Here is a 5,629-nt window from a genome sequence, read left to right on the forward strand (position 1 = left end):
CCCTTGACCACGTGTCTTCCTCTAGGCCCACAACAGCGCGATAGCCCCGTCCATTAAGCACCTCTTTATATAAAATTCGGTGCCTGACGAAGGCCTCGGGCCGCAGACCTGCCGGTAGCAACTTGCTCCATCTTACCAAGTGCTGATAATGATCCGGCAAGGTCTCGGCCTTGGGGCCAGAGTTGGACCACGTACTTACGATTAATCGCAATGGCCAAGACAGCCACAACCGTACAAAGTACTGATGGGGGTGCTCAAGGGGAGCGGCCAGGCGTGCGCAGTGCTGTGCGAAAAACAGGCAGTCCAACTTGAGAGGGATGTCTGGTACATCCCTCCCCCCTCTGTCCTTTCCCAGGTACATCACTTCCCTCTTTACATACTCATACCTGCCCCCCCACATGAGATTAAAAACATCTCTAGTTAGGCCCCTCCTCATACTACGGGGCATGGGGTAAACATGGGCCAGGTAAAGCAGCGAGGGAAGGATATCTGCCTTCAATACTAGTACCTTGCCTAGGAAGGACAGGGACCTGGATTTCCACAGCCCCATCTTCCGCCTGGCTATGTCCAACCTTTGTTCCCAGTTTGCTCGGGCAGCCCCTTCCTGCATGAAGGAAACCCCCAAGATCTTCAGGGGACCGTCGCTGAGGGCAAGCCCCCCAGCGGCATCCTTCCGATCCGTCCATCGGCCAAAGTACTTGACAACCGACTTGCCGAGATTCAATGCCGCACCGGAAGCTTTACCGAACGCTTGGACCATGTCCAAGGCGAGCCTGAGTGACTGGTCCGAGCGGACAAACAATGTAGTATCGTCCGCGTACTGGGCCAGTTTGACTACTTTACCACCGCCTCCAGGGATGGGGAGACCATCTATTCCTGGGTGGGCTCTGATGGCTGCCGCTAGAGGCTCTATATAGAGCGCGTAGAGTAGGGGAGAGAGAGGACACCCCTGCCGCACTCCACTCTCTTGCGGCACCAAATCGCTGAGGTGGCCGTTGATGGAGACACGGCTCCCAACCTCAGTATAAAATGTCTTAAGCCATCTTAAGAAATTGGGCCCAAACCCCAATGTCGTCAGCACCCTCTCTAAGAAGCTGTGGTCTACTCGGTCAAACGCCTTCTCCTGGTCTAAACTCACCAGCGCCAGAGGGACATTCCTGTCCCCGGCCCAGGAGATGGCATCCCTGATCAAGTGGAGGTTCCAGGTTGCCGACCTCCCAGGGACCCCGCACGTCTGGTCGCTGTGAACCAGGAGTGACATGGTCTTCTTCAAGCGCTCTGTCAGGGCCTTGGCGAAGATCTTAAGATCAACGCACAGCATGGTCAGGGGTCTCCAATTGGCGAGATCCTTAGGATCGCCCTTTTTATATAACAAAGAGAGAGCCCCCGACCGCATGCTCTCTGTTAACCTGCCCTGCCGGTGCACATCCTCGGCTACCTCCACTATCTCCGGGCCGAGGACATCCCAGAATGTGGAATAAAATTCCACTGGTAGTCCATCCAGGCCCGGGACCTTACGCCGGTTCATCTTGCCAAGTACCTCGGTCAATTCTCCCAGACTAAAGGGGGTTTCTAGGCTGTCCCGAGCAGCGCTCGGAAGGCTAATCTCCAGGAAAGACAAAAAATGCTCCCCTACTTCTCGATCTGTGCCCCTGTTGCTAAAAAGGTTGGAATAAAAACTATATGCAATCTCCATCATCCGAGCCGGGTCCGAACAGGTCCTACCTTCCGAGTCTATGAGAGATGTGAAACATCTCTCCTCTCGGGCCTGCCGAACCCTTTGAAAAAAGAAGGCAGAACAAGTCTCATTTTCTTCCGCCATCTGTAACCTGGCATTAAAGAGGCTATCTGCCGCCGACCGTTCATGCAGTGCCCTGAGCTCCGCTCTAAGGGCCTGTGCCCGGTCGAGGTCGAAAACCCCCCCATTATTATAATCAGCATAGGACGTCTTCAGTTGCTTCTCCAAATCCCGCACGCGCTTAAGCTTTGCAGCTTTGCGTTGGCTGCAGTAGTGAATCGTAAGAGCACGAATCCTCTCTTTTACGTGCTCCCACCACGCAGCCGGAGAAGCAAAGTCACTCTTGCAGTCTAACCAGGCCGCAAAGTGATCTCTGAAGAGACTCTGATATTCAATCTCTTCCAAAATCCCCACGTTCAGCTTCCAGTACCCCCTCCCGAAGGAGGGTGCGTCTATGGAAACTGTGGCCTCTACCATCATATGGTCAGAGTACCACCGTGGAGACAAGGAAGCCGTCCTAACTGTAATGGGGGGCGCCACCAAGATGTAATCTATGCGGCTAGATGCCCCTCTACTATTATGCCAGGTATGGCCCGGATTTCCGGGGTTGCAAAACTTAAAACCGTCAACAAGGCTGAAGCCGGCGACCAGCTTTTTAAAGTGTTTCACGCTGACGTCATCGCGCCCTTCCAGGTTAATATTAAAATCACCTGCCACGACAACGTGCCTATTTGTAAAACAAAAGGGGGCCAGTGCTTCTAAAAAAGCTATGCGGGACGAGGGGTCTACTGGAGCGTAGACGCACAAGACCCTCAGGTTCTGGCCTCTCCAAGTGGCGTCCACCCCCAAAGCCCTGCCCTGAACAATCGTAAATGGGCTTACCTTCTCGAAGGAGCGGTCTCCAAAAAGGATCCCAACTCCTGTAGAGTGGACGCCGCCTACGCTCCAGTACGCCTTACCTCTCCTCCACTCCTGAGAGAAGAGGGCCTCGTCCCGCTGGTCCCGCAGGTGAACCTCCTGCAGGCAGCAGATGGAGGCTGAAGTGGACGCCAGATCTCGAAACACAGCTGTTCTCTTCGTCGCCTTCTGCAGCCCTCTGACATTGGTGGTTAAAATGGTAAGATCTGTCATGATAAAAAGAAAAGGGGAGTTAAAACCACTAATATGTTAAAAGCAAACAATTAAAAATCAATTAAAAATCAATTAAAACTCAATTAAAAGGGGGGAGCCCCTTTCCCGTCCTCTATGGTCACCCCCCACGCTTTCCAACCCATCCAGGTAAGCGTCTTCGTTGGGGGGGACCTCCCTGCCCCCATAGATCAGTGGCGGTGGTGGCGTCCCGTCCCCCACCAGCACACTGATATCCTCCGGCTTAGGGGGCACGGGGGGGGACAGGGGAGCTCCCTCGGGCGCCGCCCCAGGGGAACCCGCCCTCTGTCTCTTCTCTGTCTCCTCGTCCTGGGCTCTCCTCCTTTTCTTTGCTCTCTTCGCCGGACGGGAGACGGGGGGTGCCTCCTTGCCTGCCAGCGGGTGCGGGCCCGGGGCTGGGCCCCTGGCTACCCCTGGGGAGGAGGTGGCGATGGCGGCAACGGGAGCCCCCACATCAACGCTCCCCTCCGCCCCGACCTCAGTCAGTCCCTCCTCCCCCACCGTCCGGGGCGCAACAGGCCCCACTCCTGCCCCTGCCAACACCGTGGCATAAGTCACTTCTCGCCTCGGGCAGGAGTGGGCCAAATGTCCCTCCCCGCCGCAGCTCTTGCACCGGCGGGGGTTCTTACAGTCTTTCGCCAGGTGGCCCTGCCCCAAGCAGTTCTTACAGTTCAGGTCCTTGCACCCGCTGACCTCATGGCCATACTGCAAGCACCCCCTGCAGAAGGCGGGCTGACCCCTGTAAAAAAGGTAACCTTTGTTACCGTTCAGGGAGAAATAGGCCGGGGGGTGCGTCAAGCCCCCCTTCCCATCCTCCCTGAACTCTACCAAAAACTGGCGGCGCCCGTTCCAGACCCCCAGCTCATCTCGGATCATCCTCTCTCCCGGCTGGACCAGAGATGAACTAGAGATGTTTTTAATCTCATGTGGGGGGGCAGGTATGAGTATGTAAAGAGGGAAGTGATGTACCTGGGAAAGGACAGAGGGGGGAGGGATGTACCAGACATCCCTCTCAAGTTGGACTGCCTGTTTTTCGCACAGCACTGCGCACGCCTGGCCGCTCCCCTTGAGCACCCCCATCAGTACTTTGTACGGTTGCGGCTGTCTTGGCCATTGCGATTAATCGTAAGTACGTGGTCCAACTCTGGCCCCAAGGCCGAGACCTTGCCGGATTATTATCAGCACTTGGTAAGATGGAGCAAGCTGCTACCGGCAGGTCTGCGGCCCGAGGCCTTCGTCAGGCACCGAATTTTATATAAAGAGGTGCTAAATGGACGGGGCTATCGCGCTGTTGTGGGCCTAGAGGAAGACACGTGGTCAAGGGTTCAGCCTAAAGGGTTGGACAACCGGCTGCAGGACCTGAACTGGCAATGCGTCCATGGCAAGTTGCCAGTCAGGGAGGTCCTGTACAGGCGCGGGCTCACCAGGCACCCTCGCTGCCCCAGACCCGCATGTGCTAAAGACGAGAGTCTACGGCACGTGTTTTGGGAATGCGGGTATGCGAGGGCGACTTGGAGTAAGGTGAACGGCCTGTGCAGGGCCTTAGACCCGCAGTTTGTATTGACCTATGAAAAGGTCATGAGGGGGTGGTCCCACGACACCAGGTTTCCCTTCTTGTCCCGGATGTGGTTGCTGGTCAGCGTGACGAAGCGCGAGCTTTGGAACGCTCGGACCAGCCTCATCCAAAAGGGGACAATCCTGGATATAGTGGGAATCTACAAAAAGATCTGTGCAGACCTGCGTTTCCGGATGGAGCATGACGTCATCCGGTGGGGGTATCATGCAGCGAAGGAAAGGTGGAGGGACCTTTTTGAGCTGTAAGACCCCCTAGACAGAGTTTTTTGACGCGGCTCCATCCAGGGGTTCCGTGAACCCCTTTTTTGAATTTTAATATTTTATGGTAATTTCTGTCATTTTTATATAAGGGGTTTTAAACCTTTTTTAGCCCAAGCACAGCTTAGAATTTAGGACAGGTTTTAACTTAGTTCTTTTAATTTTTTTTTTTTTTTTTTTTTTTCAACTATCAGCATTATTATTATCATTATCTTCCTTTTTCTTTTATTGATTTATTGATTTATTTATTTATTTTTTAAAGCGGAAAAAAAAAAAACAAGCAATTTTTCCTTTAATTTTTTTTTTTTTTTTTTTTTTTTTTTTTTTTTTTTTTTTTTTTAAAGGGAAAAAAAAAACAAAAAACAAAAAAAAACAAGCAATTTTTCCTTTATTTATTTGTTTTGAATTTAGTCCTTTGTTTTTTCCATTTGACTGGTCTTAGAGGAGTGATTTTTAGACTATTTTATTTTATTTTATTCAAAATTTGCGTGGGTTTAAATGGTTTTAAATGTTTTTTCTTTTTAAAAATGTTTGTTTTTAAAATTAAAATAAAATTGTTTTAAAAAAAAAAAAAAAAAAAAAAAAAAAAAAATCTGTTCTTATCAGTTTAATATCTGATACGTCCTCTATATGAGGACTACATATTAAATTGATTTTTAGAACAGGGAGACGGAAGAGGAGCTTGCTCCGTCCGCTCCACGCATCGACCCGGTATTGCAGTACCTCCGGGAACGGTGCACCTCCTCAAACCGTTTGAAAGAAAGAGGCAAAGCCAGGCCTGGTGCTTTTCTGGTGCGTGTGGTTCTCGTCATGAGACGACTCGTGTGGTTCGGGACTCCCCCCGTCGATCCGTTCGGTCGTTCGACTAGGAGTAGTCCTTTTTCGCCCTTTCACCGTTTTCCCTCCGTT

The 5,629-nt window shown here is 52.0% G+C and overlaps 1 non-coding gene across 1 annotated transcript; it reads left to right on the forward strand.

The window, feature by feature from the left end:
• Positions 1–5,273: 5,273 nt before the first annotated feature.
• On the forward strand, positions 5,274–5,465 carry LOC119264883. The gene has a single exon (XR_005131275.1). It is a non-coding gene; the product is annotated as a U2 spliceosomal RNA (small nuclear RNA).
• Positions 5,466–5,629: the final 164 nt, after the last annotated feature.

Source organism: Pygocentrus nattereri, chromosome 12 (genome assembly GCF_015220715.1).
Source record: "Pygocentrus nattereri isolate fPygNat1 chromosome 12, fPygNat1.pri, whole genome shotgun sequence".
Taxonomy (NCBI): Eukaryota; Metazoa; Chordata; class Actinopteri; order Characiformes; family Serrasalmidae; genus Pygocentrus; species Pygocentrus nattereri.